The 22,817-nt window shown below is 47.4% G+C and overlaps 1 protein-coding gene and 1 long non-coding RNA gene across 2 annotated transcripts in view; both read right to left on the bottom strand.

The window, feature by feature from the left end:
• LOC145406090 (uncharacterized) overlaps nt 1–11,009 on the bottom strand; it is a 34,279-nt gene extending 23,270 nt beyond the window's left edge. Inside the window, exon 1 of the long non-coding RNA XR_013898502.1 lies at nt 10,928–11,009. This is a non-coding gene — a long non-coding RNA (uncharacterized LOC145406090). The remainder of the gene's footprint in view (nt 1–10,927) is intronic.
• LOC145406112 (atypical protein kinase C-like) overlaps nt 1–22,817 on the bottom strand; it is a 103,258-nt gene that overhangs the window by 68,361 nt on the left and 12,080 nt on the right. The gene's annotated exons all lie outside the window — the stretch shown is intronic.

The following is a 22,817-nucleotide window of genomic DNA, read 5'->3' on the forward strand; positions in this document are numbered from 1 at the left end:
GTGTGTGTGTGTGTGTGTGTGTGTGTGTGTGTGTGGACATGAAGTAGAAGCATTAGAAGCCTGCTAACTGTCAGTGAACGTGGACGCATAAGAATTAAGTATACCCTGTGTGTGTGTGTGTGTGTGTGTGTGTGTGTGTGTGTGTGAGAGAGAGAGAGAGAGAGAGAGAGAGAGAGAGAGAGAGGGGGGGGGTAATGCGTGGGAGCAGCACATAAGCGCACAATACTGCCGTAAGTGTGCATGGAGAACCGTGTGCGTGTGTGTGCGAGACTGCGTGTGCATGTGTAATAGCGTGTGACGAAGGGGTGTAATTGACTATAATGAACGGCTTATGTATGTGCAGCGTGCGTGTGCGTGGCCTATGTGTGCGCTATATTCGTGTGTGTATGTTTTGTGAGGGTGGGATGTATGTGTGTGTATCAGTGGGTGCAGATATAGGTATGAGTGTGTGTGTGTGTGTGTGTGTGTGTGTGTGTGTGTGAGAGAGAGAGAGAGAGAGAGAGAGAGAGAGAGAGAGAGAGGATGAGTCATGTCACGATTGAGTCTACAGGTTGAACATTGCACACTGGATGACTGTAGGCAGTGTCAGGAGTCATTTTACACACACACACACACACACACACACACACACACACACACACACACACACACACACACACACACTAGACATTCATTACCAGGAACGAGCATACACGAGAAAATAAGGTAGGAACACTAATATAACACGACGCAAACGACATTAATTAAGCTCACACACACACACACACACACACACACACACACACACACACACACACACACACACACACACACACACACACACACACCTCATTACACATACATACAGACACACACATATATCCACAGACACATACACTCATACATAAACGTACAGATACAGACGAACTGAAACAGACACAGATACATACATATACATACGCATACAGACATACATACACATTACACACACATACACATACACTCATGTAGCTATACACACCTGTACAGATAAAAATACATACATACATACAGGTGCACACTCACACATACACACCTGAACACAGAGAGAAATATATATATGTACATGTTTTACTGCTCGCTCTACATAAATTCATACCAATGGCTTGCATATAATTAAAATATTGTAAATGACCAGCTAAACTATTTTTCACTACAACGTCTCTCTCTCTCTCTCTCTCTCTCTCTCTCTCTCTCCATTTTACAAAGGATCTTGCGCAGGGAAATTGTTACATAATCTTCACCAACTCCTTCCCATCCTCGACATTATCCGTTTTAGTCTTGTCCCCCTCACTGTATAATTTTTTAAAACCCAGGAATGGCCTCCAAAAGTAAGAGAATTAACTGGTTAGTCTGCATTCTTTGGGGAGAAGGTTACATTCTCAATTATATTATTTTTTTAACTATTTCTTTTTCGCGAGGTAACTTTCTTGGGGGGATAGGAAGTTACGTTTTTCTTCTCATTAACAGGATGTTCATTTGGTTATACAAGGTTACGTTCTCTTCGGTTTTACAGCCACGCTCCTTTATGGTTTTAAAAATTTCCACTATTTTGGTCTTAGTCACTATTTTTTACAAAGTTACGTTCTTTGTGGTTTTACAGTTACTTCCATTTAGTTTTTTTTTTTGGGGGGGGGCAAATATTTAAAGGTTTTAGAAAGTGGTAATTATTTAGTTTTAAAAGTCTGACATATATTTTCTCGTTTTACATGTGTGGTAGTTTTTTTAGGCTAATATTTAAAGGGTTTTGGAAGAGGTAATTTTTAGTTTTATAAGGTTTTACATATATTTTCTCGTTTTACATGTGTGTGCAATGACACTGACGTCCACACCCTTGCACGTGAACTGTTCTGATGGTGGCAATTGCTTCAACCCTCCTCACATGCGGGTCCTTGTTATCCTAGTCTCTCTCTCTCTCTCTCTCTCTCTCACACACACACACACACACACACACACACACACACACACACACACACACACACACACACACACACACACACACACACACACACACACACACACACAAAATCTTCTCATCGTTCCTCCCTCCATTCTCCTTTTACCCTTCCTCAATGGCAAAACACACACACACACACACACACACACACACACACCTCGCTGGCGCAGTGGTAACGTTCTCGCATGCCATCTGGTAGACGGGAGTTCGCGCCTCGCTCAGGTTGCGAAAAGTTTCACTGATGAAGTGGGTGGTTACTGTCCCCCTTGAGCAAGGGGACGGGTGTGTGCGTGTGTGAAGGTCACAGCCTTGCCCTTAGATCGGACTATATGAGCTCTCAGCTCCCTTCCGGGAGGGTAAAAAGCTGACGATCACGACCATCAAGTGATCCTGACCGACCCGGTGAATTACACACACACACACACACACACAATCTTCTCATCGTTCCTCCCTCCAATCTCCTTTTACCCTTCCTCAATGGCACGAAAACTACACACCAGTTAGGAGCAGAGACAGCAGGAGCAGAGGGCAGAACAGCAGACAGTGTTGTGGTGTAAGGAATGCAGGAGCAGAACGTGATGCAGCATTACGAGACGCCACCACAGCAGACAAGGCTGCCCAGGTGTGACGTGGTGGTGATAAAAAGGTGGAGATAAACGGTAGTGGTAAAGGGTGGCGATAAACGGTAGTGGTAAAAGGTGGAGATAAACGGTGGTGATAAAAAGAAGATAGAAGGTGGAGATAGACGGTGGTGATAAAAGGTGGAGATAAAAGGTGGAGATAAAAGGTGGATATAGAAAGGTGGACGTTCAGTGTAATTCAGCGCACTCCGCACTGCCTCCAAGCCAAAAGGTACCGTAATTGAAGACCCAATAACTGAGATGTATCTTTTACCAGTCCATATCAGGGCCACTGTAGGGACGGATCTTTTAGAAGGGAGAGTGATGGCGAGACTTTAACCCTTCCCCACGCTGGCAAAGTTCGAATGGGAAAGGGTGATACTGGACAAGAAGCATGTGAAAGTCCACGTGTTTTACCGGATGTCTGTACTATTACGGGAAATAAGTCACTGAATGGAAGGAGTTACGTCTCACCTTCTGCCTCCCAAATTCGGTACATAATTTAATATCATCTGAATGTCGTAATAAAATAAATAAGTAAATAAATAATTAACAGGTCCACGGGCTGAAGGGGTTGAGGAGAGCTAATTACATAGGCTAATTGAACCAGGCTTTATTTTAATTAACAAAGAGGGCAATTATTGGGCAATCACACCGACCTTAATTATGGAGAGGTCATTACAGATGGATAAGTGATATGGGATGAGAGGGTATTTTCAGAACAAGCAGATAATAAGTGTAATCATTGGTGTGTGTGTGTGTGTGTGTGTGTGTGTGTGTGTGTGTGTGTGTGTGTGTGTGTGTGTGTGTGTGTTGAGTGCAGGTGCAAATCTGAAGTGCATTACCTGTTGCTGTATGTTCCCCCCTCTCTCTCTCTCTCTCTCTCTCTTTATATATATATATTTTTTTATGCGAGGAAGAAGGAACCAAAGGCCATGAGCCCGCAGTAACAGTTCCCTCCAAGAGAAAAACTCTTGCATTAGAGAGCTGGACAGGAAAGGGATGAGAGTTTGCTGCCAGACGGGTGCTACGCGCCCGTCGTAGAGGTGGAGGAATGCAAGCAGACAGTTCAGAGGAGCAGTGACCATTAAAGTAGCGATAGAAAAGAGATAAAGATGCAACAGTGCGGGCGAAGAGACAGAGGTTGAAGGGAGTCAGTAAGCGGAGGAGAGTTAATGAGACGAAAAGCCTTTGACTCCACCCTATTGAGAAGAGCTGTATGTGGGGAGCCTCCCCACACATGAGAGTTGTACTCCACACAGGGGCGGATAAAACCCCTGTATAGAGTCAACAATTGTGCAGGGGTAAAGAAAGAGCGGAGTCGGCTTAGCACACCCAATCTCTTGGAAGCAGATTTTACAAGAGATGTAATATGATCATTCCAAGATAAGTCCCGAGTAAATGAAACCCCAACGATGATGCAGGATTAAGCTGAATATTATTAAACATTAGTGAGTATACCTGTGGAAGATATGTGTGTGTGTATGTGTGTGTGTGTGATATGTATTCAGTACATGGTGCGAACGTGCAGAACTGACATTATGTGTACACGTGTGACTGGAAGACGTACATTCGGTGTGCAACTGTGTATGTGTGTGTGTGTGTACGTGTGCGTGAAGCAGGTGTGTCCTCCACGCTACGGCAAACTTCTATACACCACCACTACTCTCTCTCTCTCTCTCTCACACACACACACACACACACACACACACACACACACCACATGCATCCCTCCCAGGTAGGTGTGAAGGTAAGGAGAAAACTTAGCCACTGAGAGCCTTGTAAAGAGACCAGGTTTTCTCACAGTCATTCCGGAGATCGAGGAGAAAACTGTTATAGCCCTGAGTACTGTGCTCGAGACGATGATAATGATGATGATGATGATGAAGATGGTGATGGTGGTGGTGGTGATAATTGCTGTTGTTGTTCATAATTATTACTATTATTATTATTATTATTATTATTATTATTGAGTGAAATGGTAGAAAGAGAAGCTGGATAAGCAATATGAAGTCACAGATAAATTCACTGATAAAATGAGATGGGGAATCACTCCTCTCACTTTCTCTCAGTGTCTATTGTCTTTACGGCTGGTTACAGGGAAGTGGGGTGGCGATCTGGCGAGAGAGAGAGAGAGAGAGAGAGAGAGAGAGAGACACACACACACACACACACACACACACACACACACACACACACACACACACACACACACACACACACACTTGAGAATATCAATACATAAAATTGTACAGCCTAACCACACACCGTTATTGAGGCAGGATAATGACTGCCCTAAATATCACAACTCTCCTCACTTCCACCACCTCCCCCCCCCCGCTATCCCTCCTCTCATCTCCTACCTCCCTATTCTTTCTCTTCCCTCACCTCCACCTTCTACTTTTCCTCTCATCCTCACTCTCCCTCTTCCCTCTTTTCTCTCCACTCCACCACCTTCTTCCTCCCCACTCCCCCTACACTCCATACCAATCTCATCCTCCATCTCACCTCCACTCTCTCCCCCTCCTAGCTCCCTAAATACACCACTCTGGCTGATGAACCCCAACCACCACCACCACCACCTCTCTCTCTCTCTCTCTCTCTCTCGTTCAGAATTATTTTCACGAGAATCCCAATTAATTCTTCGCAACAGCATGGTAAAATATCGCCAATTCAGCAGCCATTTGGATAACTTCTCATCGTTCCTGGATAATTTCTCACTATTTCCGGAAAATTTCTCACCCTTCCCGTATTATTTCTCAGGATAATTCTTTGCGCCTCCTTGGATAATTCTTTGCGCCACCTTGGATAATTCTTTGCGCCACCTTGGATAATTTCTGGCGCCTTCCTAGCAACATGTGGCGTCTTCCGAACAAACTTCCCTTCGTGAGGTGTAAATAATTCCTTAGATGCTCGCCATGACCTTAACGAAACTCACATTCTCTCTTTCACACACACACACACACACACACACACACACACACACACACACACACACACACACAAAAGCTGCGTGTGGACAAAGAGCCACCGCTACTGCACTAAAAAACTTCCACCTGCATTTCGCACACACACACACACACACACTTTCTCTCTCTCTCTCTCTCTCTCTCTCTCTCTCAAAATATGATAAAAAGCCGTCCTCAAATTGAAAGGGTAAACTGGATCAGAGCAATATGACTCTCTGAACATTCTGACACGCGTGAAAAATATATGTCCAGCTAAATATTCATCCTGTCATATTATATCGCATTAACGAACGAAGGCAAATGGAAAATGACATATGGTTATTGACACACGGCTCCCAGTTGTAGAGATTATGCCACAAGTTATCGTCTTTATTTCAGAATGCAAAAGGGGAGGAAAGATATAAAATATGGGTGAATTGGAGAGGCTGGTCAAATATATAGTAGTTTTGTTTGCAGCTGAGAGAGAGAGAGAGAGAGAGAGAGAGAGAGAGAGAGAGAGTGGGGGGCTCTACTCTTTCATCCATATACTCCACCCACTTGAAACAGCCTCTCTCTCTCTCTCCCCTATTCACTTCAACAACAATCATTATTATCCACTATAAAGCTCCCCTTACTCTCATTTGTATTATAATACTACTCTACCTCCCATACGCTCCTCCTCTTATAGTACCCCCCCTCTCTCTCTCTCTCTCTCTCTCTCTCTCACACACACACACACACACACACACACACACACACACACACACACACAACTCAGCAACAAAACCCCTAAAATACCTCATACACACACCACCCCACCCATGCCAACCCCACACTCACCCCTGCTCTCCCCCTCCCTCACCCCTGCCCTCCCCCTCCCTAAATATACACGCAACTCACCCCCACCCTTCCCCTCCCCCCCGCCATATGCATACCTGTTAAAGCTTGCTACTGCTGATATCCTTCCCTCCCATCCGCCACAGTACTCTCTCCCCTTACCTCTCTCCCCCCCACCCGTCCCTCTCCCTCCCCTTCGCTATACCCCTCCCCTCTCCCTCTCTTGACTTCCTCCATTCCTCTCTCCTTTACTAACACCCCCTTCCTTCTTCCATCCCTCCCCCACTCACTTCACTACCCCTTCTATCTATCTGTCTATCTATCTACCTCTCCCCTATTCATTCCACTACCCTTCTCTTCCTCCACCAACCATTCCAAAACCCCTCCTTTCCTCCCGATCCCCTTCCACCTCCTCTATTCACTTCAGCAGCACTCTCTAACCATTCTTCCCTCCCTCTTTCACTATCCCTCCTTCTCTCCCTCTCCCTTCCCACCCCTTTCCCTTCCCTTCCCCTACCTCCTTCCTCCACTCACCGCTGCACTGAATTATTACATAAGCCACACCCTTCTAATTCATACCCAGCCACTCTACAAGCCACGGATTAGTGTGTGTGTGTGTGTGTGTGTGTGTGTGTGTGTGTGTGTGTGTGTGAGAAAGAGAGAGAGAGAGAGAGAGCAGAAGTACCATCCATCAAAGACACGACAGCGCCATAACAGCTGATTTTATGCAAGTGGTAGTGACCCCTTGCAATTAACACTTATTCCAAACGATTATGGCTCCTGCTTTCCCCTTCTTTCATGCCTAAGTACAGTGATAATGGACACACACACACACACACACACACACACACACACACACACACACACACACACACAAAGAGAGGGGGAGGACAGACAGCAACCGGTAATGCACTTCAGATTTGCACCAACACTCAACACACACACACACACACACACACACACACACACACACACACACACACATACACACAAACACACAAAACCTCCCTTACGGCTACTCCACTCTACATCTCAGCAAATCACACCCTTAACATACCCACCTCGTCAATACAACCTTGCATCACACCCACCCGGCCATATTCACACTATACCTACCCACACTACAACCACCCAATCAATCCACATCTCATCCACTAACCCTACAACCACATGTCACGCTGCACAACACTCATCCACACTACACCCACCCACACCCAATTCAAACTACATACCCAGAGTCACTCCTACACACTCAAGAGTCATTCCCTGACACCCCACCTCACTCTTACACATCCCACCTCACTCCCACACACCCCACCTCTCTCACACACCCCACCTCACTCCCACACAGCCACAGCATACTCCCAAACTCCCGTAAGTCATTCCTGCACGCCCATTCCGAGCCTGAGCTTCATCACACCCTCCAAACTAATCTATATTTCTCTCGCCAAACCCACAAACTGCACCCTCCCCCCACACACACGCCCAATGCAATACCGTCCATGCCACGCCCTCTCAACCACTCTATTCCCTCCCTCACGACTCTTCTCCACACCCTCTTCCCCTCTACCCTCCTTTCTTTTTACCATCTATTCATCATTTAACCCTTAGTGCCCAACAAACTGCGCTCAACTACCCGCCCAAAGCAATCCCGTCAACGCCACACCCCCTCCTCTTCACCACTTAAGTCTCCCTCTCACCCCTATTCATCACTGCCTCTTCTCTCCTCCTCCTCTCCTTTTTCTCTGTCATCCATTCATCAACCAACCCATTACTGCTCACAAATTGCATCCACCCACAGGCCCACTATAATCCCCGTCCGTGCCACACCCTCTTCTTCACCAATGTCCCCCTCTCACACCTACCCATCATACCCTTCTCCCCTCTCCCATCATCCGGTCTCTTATTGTCCCACAAACTGCACCCACTCCAACTCCTCTCCTTGCCACTTCCTAATAACTCGACAATTTCCCTCTCATGAGTGGTATCCCATACATAATTACACCCTCACGATCTTTCACAGCATCCTCGAAACTGATCCTTATTTCCATCACCCCTTCAAATGGCATCCCATACTCACTGCAATCACTCTCCTTGCCACACTCTCTCAACCGTCCAATTCTCCCTCACCTCACCGGTCGTCTAAATCCACACCCCACTACCACTCCTGGTCTTCACACCCTCTTAATTACTCCTTATTTCCTTCATCAAACCCACCCACACTCCCACTGCACAGTCTGCCCTTGCCACACCCTCTTAACCACCAAATTCCCCGTCTCACCTGCAGCCCACACCAGCACCCTCATTCACCTCACCCTTCTTCCCTAATTTTTGCATCTCACTGAAAAATTGCACCCACCTACAAGCCCAATGCAGTCCTTTTCCCCGTCACATTCTCTCAAGCAGCCATTTCCCCTTCTCACCTGCAGCCTATCCCACATCACAACCACACTGTCCATCCTCACGACTACCTTCCTTCTAACCTTCACAAAACCCTCAAAAACACCCATCCACTCATCCACTGTAATCTCTCCTTGTCACACCCTCTCAGCTATTCAATTCCCTCTCTCACCAATACACCACACCCACACACTCATTTACAACACACTCCTTCCCTACTTTTTCCATCGGGTCTGGTAATTACACCCACCCACACCCCGCTACAACCCCTATCCTTGCCACATCCTCTACACCAGCGTCTCCCCCCTCTCATCAATACCCTACATCCACACCTTTATTTACTACATTCTTCAGCCTTTTATTTTTTCCATAAAGACAATAATTACACCCACCCACACACAACTACAATCCCTGTCCCTGCCACACCTTACTTATCAACTTATTCTCCTCACCAATACCCCCACCCACGCCCTCACGCCCAATCCACAACAATTAGTGCAGCCTGAACCACGCCCACAGCTCTCTTCACCAATATAAGCACGTCCCTCCCATCAGCACACCCATGACCTCCACCCACAATACACATGCTCCACCCACCATTACACCAACACACGTCCCCACCCATATATATGTACAGTATATAAGTGTATATATATATATATATATATATATATATACACACACACACACACACAAACACACTCACACCCTCCCATAACGTATCCACCCACTAACACTCCATCTATGTTCCCACCCACCTTCACGTCCACACTCCACCCACAAAACCTAAGTCTCATACAGTGTTCCACCCACCCATCTGTACACCCACATCCACACTCAGAACATCCAAATCCCGCCCACTGTTACGCCCATCCATGTTCCTATCCACCTCCACACCTACAGCCCATCCCACAATCGCATGCCCTATTCACAGGTACACCCTATATGCCTCAGTTCACCTCCAACCCTTTTAGCAGTAGCGACAAGACTAATGATACGGCTGTGTGGTACATCAAGACTCCCACCCACCACTGATAAAGCCACACCTCACGCATCATTACTCATCCACAGCCCCACCCACCAGCACACCAACACCCACAACACCTACACCCTCTCAACTGCAAACACTCATACCACACCCACATCTATACTTATCCCCTTAGCCGTTCTTACACCCACACTCATAATACCTACACCCTCTCGAACACCCAAAAACACCACACCTACATCCTCACCCACCCCTATACCCACACCCACAACACTACACCCTCTCAAACACACAATTACACCACACCCACATCTACTCCCACACCCACAACACCTACACTTTCCAAACTGCCCTGTAGCAACACCCAAAATGACCCAACCTTACCAACACCCTCTTGAACACTACACCCTTTCATACACCCACGTCCTACAACTCCCATCTACCTTTATACCTCTGTCTATCTTTAAAATATCCACACCTACTGTACACCCTACACATCACTACACCCACCCAGGCCCCCTCTCCAGTACACCCACACCCAAGTCCCTGTAACTGGACATCCAGAACGCCCACACCACACCCACAGTCCCACCCACACACCCTCGCCCGCCTTCACACCCACCCACAACATCCGAGCCCATTTCAACTGTATACCGCAAATGCCAAAGCCACACCCACAACCCCACCCACAACCCCAGCCACCTTAACGTCCACACCCTTGCCCACCTCAACACCCGCTACAGGCCCAAACCCAACCCACTACCCCACCCACTTTTACACCCACACCCGCAACCCCACCCACTTTGACACTCACCCGGTACACAAGGAAAGACTGCAGTTACAACCAAGCGGTGGAGGCGTCGCGGCGGCATGGGCCCGACAGCTTGTAACTCCACCGATAACTACAATTACCCCTTCACTGGGATCAATATTACCACCACTACCACTGCCACCACCAATGACAACATCGCTTTCCACACTCGGACCACATTTCCGCATGGTCCCTTCCCTCACTATCCGCACCTTTTCAACCTGGGCGGGTATGGTGAAGTTTTACTCACAGTAGAACACATGTCACAAACTTGGCACCGTACAGCCTAACGCATACGGTGAAATGACGCATAGTTACGATTGTGGATAACAGTAGGATGAAAGATACTGTTGGAAGTGTAAAGTGTAACAGGTTGGTAAGCCCGGGGATGCAGGGAGCCAAATGGACACACACCCTCCCTCCACCGTGGTCGAAACCAAACTGACCCCTCTGTCTTGCGGTCTTACTCGCACACATACACATACTCACCTCCATCGGCCCTCCTCCTCCTCCTCCTCACACTCGTACATACACACGCATACACACATACACATACATGCCTCCATCTCTTCCTCCTCCTCCCCCTTCTTCCTCTTCTTCTTCCTCCTCGGCCCCCCCCCACACACACACACTCCAGACCACGACCCTCCTCCTCCCTTATCGAGTTATAATCTCTCTCTCTCTCACTTCTCTTTTTCTTCTTTTCTATCCCTCACTCTTTTCTCTCCCTCTCCCTTTATTTCTCCCCTCCTATCCCACACCTCCTTCCCTACCAATAATCTCCCTCCTTCTCTCTCCTCTCCTTTCCTCCCTTCGCTCCCATTCTTTTCTTTTTCTGTTTCTCGTTTCCATTTGCGACACTTTTATTACCAAATTATCAAGGTTATAATACTCTTTTTCCTCCTTCCCTCCCATCCAGCCTACCTGTTTGCTCTCCTCCTCCTCCTTCTCTCCCCTCCCTATTTCCTGTTCTCCCCCTCCCCTCCCCCTACCTATTTCCTCTCCTCCCCATCCCCTCCATGTCTATTTCCTCTCCCCCTCCCCTACCCACTCCCCATATACAGCTCCCGCATTCCATTCATCCGCGTCCTCCCCTTCCTACCATGTCCACCTCTCATCCACTCCCCACCCTTCCCCTCTTCTCCCTTTCCTTCTTCATTTTTCCCTTTTCCTACCCTTCCTATCCTTCCTCTCATCCCTTTCCTTCTTCATCCTCCCCATCTCTCCAATTCCTCTCACGAACACCTCCCCTCCCCTCCATCCACCAGCTTCTCTCCCCACCACCGCCCCTCCCCTCCGTTCCAGTGTGCACCTACTGCATTCCATTCATCTCCTCAAAATCAACTCCTTCCTCACTTCCTCCTGTTTTCCTTCTAATCTTCACTTTCACCTCCTTTACAATTCCTACGCATCCTTCACCTTTCTCCCCACGCCATCAACTACCCCCTCACCCCTTCTCCCCATCCCCATCTTCACACTCATTAACTCCCTCCAATTTCTTTATTCTTCATCTCGTCTCCTGCCTCTACTCCCCAACCCCATCATGATCATCCATCACCCGAATTCCTCCCCAACATTCACCCTTTTCCTTACTCCACATCCCCCCACAGATCACCCAACCCAACCCATTCCCTGCAATATCTCCTTTGTTCAGTTCTTCATATCCCATCCCATCTACACTCCCCACCCATAATCCTCTCACCCCATCCCATCCCAACAACCTCCCCTTTCCTCACTCCCATCTTCATTCTCATTTCCACTCCCCTTTCTTCATTCACCTCCCTCTTCATCTTCACTCCCCACCCCATCCCAATCCTAAATCCTCCCCTTCTCTCTTTCCTCATCATCCCCTACATCTTTCCCTTTCTTCTTCCTCATCTCCCCTCTCATTTTCACCCCCACCCGTCATCCCCCCACCCCATTTCACCCCACCCCCCCACCTTAACAAACAGCAATAACAAAACTGAAGCGAGACTCGAGATATAGTGTACTAAGATATTTTTCCTGTGTGTGAGGAGAAAGTGTTGGAGTGTCACGTCTCTCCATTGTACACCACACACACACACACACACACACACACACACACACACACGAATGGCCCCAGATCCACTTCCAACATAATTCTCTCTCTCTCCCTCTCTCTCTCTCTCTCTCTTTCTCAATTCTCTGTTCCTAGTAGATAAAATTTTCTTTTATAATCAATTCTTGGAAACCATTATTAAGAAATTTTCAGGCACAGAATTATGTTACATGAATTTACTTCCTTTCATTACTCTCTCTCTCTCTCTCTCTCTCATATACACACGAGGGACCTCAGTAAGCTTGGCATTTTTTACCGGTACGAGCGACATTACCTGGAGATAATTAGGAACAGGTGCATGGGGACGGGGGCAGGTGAGAGTAGGTGAGTGGGTGGGGTGGAGATGTGAGGTGGGTGGGTGGATGTGGAGGTGAGAAGGTTGGATGGAAGGGTGAGTGAGGAGGTGAAGTAGGTGGGGAGAGCGCAGGTGGGTGGGGAGGGAAACTAGGTGGGTGGAGAGGGGAAGTAGCTGGGTGGGGTGGGAAAGTAGCTGGGTGGGGACTGCCATGGTAAGTGGGTGGGATGGGAAAGCACGAAACATGTGACTAAGTGAGGGTGGAGAGGTGGAGCAGACTAAGTGGAAAGGGGGATATGGGAGTGGAGGACAGGTAGGCAAGGTGAGGAAGGGGCAGGTGGGAAGGTGGGGAGGGAGAGGGGATAAGTGAAGGAGGGAAGTAGAGATGTTGAGTGTGTGTGTGTGTGTGTGTGTGTGTGTGTGTGTGTGTGTGTGTGTGTGTGTGTGTGTGTGTGTGTGTGTGTGTGTGTGTGTGTGTGTGTGCGGGGTGAGACGGAAAATGAGTATTGGGAGAGGAACTGGAAAGGTGGAAGAGAAAATAATGAGTAAGATGAGAGACCATGGGAGACGTGACCTGGGTGGGAGTTGCACAGTTCCGTTAGATGATAGCAAAGTGGGAAGAGGAAGAGAGGGGATGCGTGTGAGGATAAGAGTGAGAGAGGGGGACGTGTGGGTGGATGGGGAGGGAGGGGGAATGGAGAGGGTGCAATAGAAATAATGGTTTGCTTGGAGAACTGCGGGTGAGGAAATGGGGAAAAAATGACCTTGTGTGTGTGTGTGTGTCTGTGTGTGTGTGTGTGTGTGTGTGTGTGTGTGTGTGTGTGTGTTTGTGTGTGTGAAGACGTCAGATACATAAGACAAAGCAGGGGAGAGAGAGAGAGAGAGAGAGAGAGAGAGAGAGGGGGGGGGAAGCAGACAAGTTTGCCTAGGGAGGGAGGGGGAAGCAAGGAGGGAGTGGAGAGGTGAATGAGCGGACATGGAGACTGGGAGGGAGGGAGGCAGGGAGGGAGGGAGGCAGGGAGGGAGGGAGAGAGGGAGGTGAGTCAGCGCAGAGGGAGGCAAAGGGCAGGAGGGAGGGATGGAGAGGTCAGAAGAGAGAGAAAGGTAGACAGAGACTGAGAGAGGGGTGGAGGGAAGGCGTAATAAGAGGGAGAGAGAGAAAAGGGACAATGGAAGGTGGAAGAAAAGTGGAGAAGAGGAGGGAAAATTGAGTGAAAGGAGAGAAAGTTGGAGTGAAAAACGCTACACACACACACACACACACACACACACACACACACACACACGAGAGAGAGAGAGAGAGAGAGAGAGAGAGAGAGCAGACAGGAGAGGAGAGAAGAGTTGACGACAGGAGGCGAGAGTAAAGGTGAGAAGTGGAGAGGAGAGGAGAGGAGAGTGGAGGAGGAAGAAGTGAAGAGGGAATCCAGGAAGGAAGGGAGGAGGGGGATGGAGGAAGATGCTGGGAGGGAAAAAGACGAAGAGAGGTAGAGAAGGGTGGGGGAAGGAGAGGAATGGAAGAGGGGAAGAAGGAAGAGGATCACGGGACACGACAGAGGGGAGAGGAGGGGAATAGGGGGGAATGCAAGATTAGGATGGGGTAAAGGCAAGAGGAACCTGGGGATGAGGGTAGAATTGGGGAGCTGGGAGAGTAAGGATTAGAAAGGTAATGAGATGTGGAAGAGAAGAGAAATGGGGAAGTGAGAGAGGAGACGAAATAAGGTGGGACGGAAAATGCACAGACAGAATGACGAAGGGAAGGACGGGGACGAAAAATGCAGAATATGGGAAAGGGAATTCAACAGGAAGGAAGAGGGAACGCTGGGAGAGGCGGAAAAGGAAATGAAGAGAATGAGAGATGAACATTAAGGGAGTAAGGAAACACGAGAAACTCATGAGATAATCAGAAGAGGAATTAAGAAAGTATAAGGACTTAGGAAAGAAGGAAGAAAGAAGGAGGAGGAAGAAGGAAGAGAACAGAACAATACTTAGAAACAATACACAAGAGAGTACAAAGGAAAGTATACACAAATGGGAAGAACGGGGGCAAAGAAAAAAAAAAAAAAACTTAGGGCGAAGGAAGTATGAAGGAGGAAGAAGGAAGAGGGGAAGAACAGCAATACGCAGAGAAAATACAAAGGGTAGGAGGAAGGACGGGAGCACCAGGCAAAGGGAATACAAAGGCGTACAAAGGAAGGCAAACAACAGCAGACCTATTGATCGTGGCAAGGCTACGCGACAATGTGGAGATATGACTGGTGGGGATTGGGTGGGGAATGGACAGGGATAGGGAAGGAAAATGGAGTTAAGGCTGCAGGGAATGGAAAGGGAAATGGTGGGAAGGGAGAGGGAGTACAGAGGGATGGGAAGGGGACTCACCTCCAAGATTAATACATCAGTGTACAACAAGCGTCTCGTATACTTAAATCTTTTGTTGTACGGCACGACAGGAACAACACTTACCTGCAAAAAATAATACAACAATTATTTGTAAAAGTTATTTCACTGACAGTTTATGAATAGTCAAAAAGAACAATAACAACTATTAAATGAAAGTTTTATATACATACATATGTACATACGCGCACACAATAACAGTATATAAATAAATATATATATAAATGGTTGGGCAGAGAGGAAAGAAAAGAAGGGAAGGATAGAGCAAGATGTGACAAGTTCAAGGAAAAGTGAAAGTATGGGGGACGGTGAGAAATGAAAGGTTATGGGAAAAAAAAAGAAAAAAAAAAAAAACCATGCTACAGTAGACAATAACAGAAGAAAAGGAATACAGAGGAAGAGAAAAGGTGAATAAAGGAGTGCACGAAGGAGGCAAATGGGAGACGAAGCAAACAGCCAAGGAAAAGTCTACGAAGGGCAACAAAAGGAATGAAAGTAGGAAGGAAGGACGAGATGAAATGACAGGAAGGAATAAAAAAGGGAAGAAAACGAAGATACAAAGATGAAACAACAACAGGGAGGATGGAAGAGAAAATATAAGGGAAGGCAAAAAAGGGAGGGAGGAAAGAAGAGTGATAAAAATAATGAATAAAACCATGGAGATAGTAAACAGAGATGATGGATATGGTATGGAAGGAAGGGACGACAATACGGTACTTAATATATTCAGATAAACAACAGCACAAGGGTAAAAAGACAAGAGGAAAAGATGAGGACGGAGAGAAATGAGTGTGCTTGAGAGAAATGAAGGTGGAGAAGGAAGAATCAGTTAAATAACGTAGGGAGAAAGAGAAGAAAAAAAAACACATGGAGAGAATTACACGGGAGAAGAGGGAATACGAGGAAGAGAAAATAATTGTGTTCCAAGGAGGGAGAGAGAGAGAGAGAGAGAGAGAGAGAGAGAGCAAAATGACGTAAGAGGGCAGAAGGCAGATGGGAATGAAGCTAGGAAGGCGACATTTAAAAGGATGACTCAAGGAAGAAAGAGAGAGAGAGAGAGAGAGAGAGAGAGAGAAGCATGGAGACAGCAGAAAGACAGGCAGAGTAGGTAGGAATGAGGTATGAACGCAAGCAGGCATAAAGACAGGCAGGTCAGGAAGGCAAGGAGGCAGGCAGGTAGGCAGGCAAGAAGGAAGAGAAGGAGGTAGGCAGGCAGGCAGGCAGAAAGGCAGGGTAGGTAGGAAAGAGGCATAAAGGGAGGCATGGCGTGAAGGAGCCATTAATGGGGAGAGGGTCGCCTGAAGAGGAAGAACTGAAGGGAGGGAGTGTGAGGTAGGGAGGGTAAAGTAGGGAGGGAGGGAGTGTGAGGTAGGGAGGGAGGGAGTGTGAGGTAGGGAGGGAGGGAGTGTGAGGTAGGGAGGGAGGGAACGTGAGGTAGGGAGGAGGAGAGTGTGAGGCAGGGAGGGCGGGAATGTGAGGTAGGGAGGGAGGGAGGGAGTGTGAGGTAGGGAGGGAGGGAGGAAGTGTGAGGTAGAGAAGGAGAGAGTGTGAGGTAGGGAGGGAGGGAGTGTGAGGTAGGGAGGGAGGGAGTGTGAAGTAGGGAGGGAGAGAGAGTGTGAGGTAGGGAGGGAGGTAGTGTGAGGCAGGAAGCAAGGGAAGAGTGTGAGGTAGGGAGGGACAGTAGTGATTGACATACACGTGGAGAGAAAAAGGAAGGAAGGAAGGAAGGATTAAGACCGCAAGAAAGGTGTAAGGAAGATATGGAGGATGGGAGAGGGCTAACAAGGCAGAAATAAGAATATAAGAAGAGAGGATTACTGCAGTTCCTACGAGAGAGAGAGAGAGAGAGAGAGAGAGAGAGAGAGAGAGAGAGAGATGGCATGAAGAAGGCAGGCATGAAGGGAGAAAAGGATGGAGAGAGACAGGAAAGGGGATTATGTCAGAGATGAAAGGAGAATTGTAAGGAGAAAAGTGTTGACGGAAGTGAGCAAGAAAGAAGGAAGGAAGGATGACAGAAAGAAAAAGAAAGGAGGTAGAGAGAAGGGAGTGAAGCAGACATGGAAGGAAGGAGAGAGAGAGAAAGAGAGGGAGAGAGAGAGGCATGGAAGGGAGTGGCATGAAAGGGAAGGGAGTTGAAGGGGAGGGGGAGAGGAAGGGGGGAAGGGGTCCAGACTAGTATGACTCACGCCCCAGCTGGTGAGAGAGAGAGAGAGAGAGAGAGAGAGAGAGAGAGAGAGAGAGAGAGAGAGAGAGAGAGAGAGAGAGAGAGAGAGAGAGAGAGAGAGAGAGAGAGAGAGAGAGAGAGAGAGAAATCTGCGAGTGAAGTGAAAAGAAAGATGGGGATGTGGATGATAAAGTGAAGGTTGAGGCACACAGAGCAGTGGACTACGGCTGGGGAGGAGGGATAGGGAAGGGGGGAAGTGAGGGGAGGGCAGGGGAAAGGGAGGGGGGGGATGGGTAGGGGGGACACACACTACCACCACGCCACCACCACTACATCACCACCTGTTTTGTTTACACACGTTCACCCTCCCTTTCTTTCACTTTCACATTTCTTCCTCTCTCCTGTGAATCATTATTATTTTCTGTTTTATCTTTCTCACATTCTTTTCTACATTCTCTCTAACTCCCTCTCTCATTTTTCTGGTTCATATCCTCTTCTAGTCACTCATTTATTGCCCTTTAAAATATTTCACCGCTTAACAATACCTCCTCGTCTTATTACCAATGGATTCAAATGCTTTTTCTCAAATCTTCCTATTTTCTTACTGCTTTCCTCCACCCCTTTCCTAATTTCTTGGCTCATCCATATCCTAAATTCCTTTCCTTGTCTATATATTCTTTTTCCCACACTATTTTGTCTTGGGAGTAGTGGATTCTCAAATTCCTTTATTTCTTCCCAGCTACCTTCTCCTTTACAAAAACCTCTCCTCATTGGACTATCTTTCTTACACTTTTATTGTCTTTATTTTTTCCTAATCCCTCCATGCTTTCTTCCCTGTCTTTCTGCCCTCTCTTTGACATTATTCTCGATTGGCTCTCTCCTATCCTTCATCACACATAGGCATATCTGTATTTATTCTTTCTACCTAACATCTCATTGAAGTTCTTCCCTAACCACCTTCTTCTTCTCCTCCTCCTTATCCTCCTCACTCTTTTTCTTGGTTCACTTCCTCTCACTGTTCCTCTTCCCTCTTCCTTTCACATGTCTCCACCTACATTCACGTTCTCTCTCATCTTCTCCCTCTGTTTTTCATTTCCATTTGCTCTTTCCTCTACGACCTATTTCCTGCATCACTCCCACGCCCTCTCTCTCTCTCTCTCTCTCTCTCTCTCTCTCTCTCTCTCTCACGTTAAAGCCTTCTTCTCTATATCTTTTTCATCCTTTCATCTCCACGTCCCTCTTCTCCTTTTGAAATTCCTACCTTCATCTTCAGCTGCCTGTTCTTTTATTTTTTTTTCCTCTTGTGTTTCTCCTTTCAGATTCTCTCTTTTCTCCTTTCTATATTATAACTCCTCTCTCTCTCTCTCTCTTCCTGGACCAAATTTTCTGCTCCAATTAATTCTCTTTTTTTCGACACCAACCTCCATTATCTGCAAGGTCTTTTTTTTTTGTGTGTTCTCTAACAAAAGATTATTTTTCCTTCTTGCAACTCTTATTTTCAGTTCATGTTCTCTCTCTCTCTCTCTCTCCATCTGTTAATTGCTCAACTTCCTACGTTTTCCCTCCTTTCTGCTGTCTTCTCTTTTACAGACCCCCCCCCCTCTCTCTCTCTGCAGCTGTGAATTTCTCAACTTCCTATGTTTCCCTTCCTTCTGCTGTATTCCTCTTCTAGAACCCCTCCTCTCTCTCTCTCTCTCTCTCTCTCTCTCTCTCTCTCTCTCTCTCTCTCAGCCTCTTCCACACCCACCAAACACGTTCTTCTTATTCACACGCTCTTATTCTTTATAGGCGTCTTGGTGAGGGCGGTGAAAGGGAGACGATGGGGGCAAGGGAGGATGACAGAATGGAAAGAGGGAGGGAGGGAGGCGAGATGGAGTGGAACGCGTTAATGAGAGAGGAAGAAATGCGAGAAAAGAAGGAAGGAAGGAAGGAAGGAAGGAAGGAAGGAAGGAAGGAAGGAAGTGTCTATGAATGACGAGGGAAGTAGAAAAGACGGAAGGGAAAAATGGATGGATGGGTGGATGATGGGAAGATGAACAGGGTACAGTGATTGGAAGGTTAATGAGAAATAGGAATAAATACGAAGAGAGGGAGGAGGAGGAGGAGGAAGAGGAGAAGGAAGAAGGAGGAGGAGGAGGAGGAGAAAATAAACTACAAAAACGGACAGATGAATGGGTAAATGACTGAAAAAGTGAACGACGAAAATGAAAGAAAGAAAAAAGGAATAGAAAAAACATGAAAGAGAGAAAGGATAACCAATACAACGAAGATAAAATAATATAAAATGTGAGAAAACTTTAACCATTGTGAGAAAACTTTAATCATACAATCTCACCCATTGCTTATTTAAAAAGAAAAAAAAGGATGGAGGCTTGGACAAATGGAGAAGAGGAAATATATGTGAATGGAATGGAAGAAAAATGGAAAGGAGGGAGAGGAAAGGGGAGAGGGAGGGTGAGGAAAAAGGGGGAGGGACAGAGAGGAAAAGAGGAGGATGAAGAGGTGAAGAGGAGGAAGGAGTCGATGGGAGAGAGGTAAATAATGTGTGTGTGTGTGTGTGTGTGTGTGTGTGTGTGTGTGTGTGTGTTTGCTCGACAGAATTGGCTCCGAATATGGAACTGTAATCTGTGTGTGTGTGTGTGTGTGTGTGTGTGTGTGTGTGTGTGTGTGTGTGTGTGTGTGTGTGTGTGTGTGTGTGTGTGTGTGTTTGCTCATATGATCAATACAGCCTACCATATACCACTGTCCACAACTATCACCACTCACAAACATGACAACAACCACCACTATCACCACCACCGGCTACAAACATCACAACTACCACAACCACCACAATCACAAACTTCTACCACTGTCTCGTCACAAAACAAGGACCACAACCACCACTATCACCAGCCACAAACACCACGACTATCACCACTACTACCACCACTATCACCGGCAAAACACAATAACCACAACTACCACTATCACCAATCACAACCATCACTTTTACCACAACCAAAACTACCACCACCATCACTACAGCCACAGACACGACAACCACCATCTTTACTACCACAAACATTACAGCAACCACAACTACCACCATTCACAGACACCGCAACTACCACCACTACCACAACAACCATCCAAGCCGTCATCAATAATATATACCAAACCTCACGTGATGGGTCGAATCCTATCAATACTCTTGCTTTGAGGAGTGGGGAGAGGAGAGGGGGAGGGAGAAGGAAGGGGAGAGAAGTGGTGGAGGGAGAAAGAAGGGGAGAGAAGAAGTGGGGGAGGGAGAAAGAAGGGGAGAGAAGAAGTGGAGAAGGGAGAAGGAAGGGGAGAAAGGAAGTGGGGGAGGAAAGGGAATGAGGTGGTGAGGAGAGAGGGTCAGAATGAGGGGTAGGGAATAGGGAAAGGGGACGGGGAGGGGAGAGAGGAAGGGGAAAGAGGCAGAAGAGATGGAGGGGAGGGAAGGAGGAGGAAGTGAGGAAGAAACAGGAGAAACAGAATACAAATAGGACAAAACAGAAGGATTAGAAAGGAAAAGATAACAGGTGTATAAGAAGAAGGAGAAAGAAAGGAAAGGAGAAGAGAGACGTAAGGAGAGAATGGAAAAGGAACGGAAGGCAAGTTACAAGGAAGACGGAAGGGGAAGAGGCAGAAATGAGTACAAATGAATACAAGGGAGTACAAAGGAATACAAGCGAGTACAAAGGGAAACAGCAACATGCCCATTGATGTTTCAGGGACGGCTGTTACATGGCTTGGTCTGACAATGGTATCTTTTCTATGAGGCTAATAACAAGGAGAGAAAAGAAATGGGGAGGGGGGAATGGAGGGTGTGGGGGGAAGAGAATTCAGGGGAGGAGACAGATGGAGGGGGGAGACAATGGCAGGGGGAAAGAGGGGGAGAAAATGTGTGTGTGTATGTGTGTGTGTGTGTGTGTGTGTGTGTGTGTGAGAGAGAGAGAGAGAGAGAGAGAGAGAGAGAGAGAGAGAGAGAAACGACTGAAGGCGGTGGAGAAAGAGCAAAATGGATGAAAGGCCTCCAGCAATGGGAGAGGGAAGAGGAGAATGGGATCTTGGACGGTAAGTGGATGAAAGGAAGGAAGGAAGGAAGGAAGGAAAGGTGATACGGAATTCAAAGGGCATATATATTTGCGTTGAGAGAGAGAGAGAGAGAGAGAGAATGCTCAATACTGAAGGCTAAGCGGGAAAATAATACCGATATGGGAAGAAAAGCAAGTAACTCTCTCTCTCTCTCTCTCTTCCACAATTTACATTTCTTTGCACTCTCATTTATCACCAAAGTCAAATGCCCCCCCTCCCTTTTTGCATTCTCTCTCTCTCTCTCTCTCAGCAGGACTATAAATATGGAGGGGCAGATAATGCGGACGGGGGGACGGGGAAGGGGCCAAGTGACGTCACAAAGGTCTGCTTGTTTGAGAGAGAGAGAGAGAGAGAGAGAGAGAGAGAGAGAGAGACAGACAGAGAGAGAGACAGAGACAGAGAGAGAGAGAGGATGAATACGATGCCGAAAGAAACGGCCAAGAAGACAGGATATGAAAAATGATGATGATGATGATGATGAGGAGGAGGAGGAGGAGGAGGAGGAGGAGGAGGGAATGGAAGGAAGGGAAGGGATGGGAAAGAAAAGGGAAGGAGAGTGATGGAATGAAAGGGGAAGGAAAGGAAAGGAATGGGAGATGAACAACGAGAAAGGATGGGAAGGGAAGGGAAGGGAAGACAAGGGAAGGCAAGGCAAGGCAAGGGAAGGAAAGGGAAGGCAAGGAAAGGGAAGGCAAGGGAAGGGAAGGAAGGACGGAAGTTGGAGGCAGTGAAGGAAGATGTGATGACAGATGAGAGAGGAGGATGGGAGAGAGAGAGAGGAGGGAGGCGAGATAGGCCAAATTCCAACTCAGTCAATGAATGGAAGGGGGAGGGGGAGAGGAAGGGGAGGAGAGGACGGGGAGGGAGACAGGAAGGGGAGGAAAGGAAGGGGGAGGGAGACAGGAAGGGGAGGAAAGGAAGGGGGAGGGAGAGAGGAAGGGAAGGAGAGGAAAAGGGAGGGAGGAAACGGGAGAAGGGTAAGGGAGGAAGGGGCGGGGGAAGGAAGTAGGAAGACTAAATGAAGAGGAAGCTGGGTGAAAAGAGATTAATGAGATTGAAATGAGGAACTCTCTCTCTCTCACTCATTCTCTCTCTCTCTCTCTCTCTCTCTCTAAGTGAAAAAGCCTATCCACTCACGGGTCTGGGCGGATTTATTGGCTTCAGACGAAATCCACTCAGTCACTCCACCATGCTGGCTGTC

Source organism: Coenobita brevimanus, chromosome 69, assembly GCF_032717465.1.
Source record: "Coenobita brevimanus isolate Jiangsu-jjx chromosome 69, ASM3271746v2, whole genome shotgun sequence".
Taxonomy (NCBI): domain Eukaryota; kingdom Metazoa; phylum Arthropoda; class Malacostraca; order Decapoda; family Coenobitidae; genus Coenobita; species Coenobita brevimanus.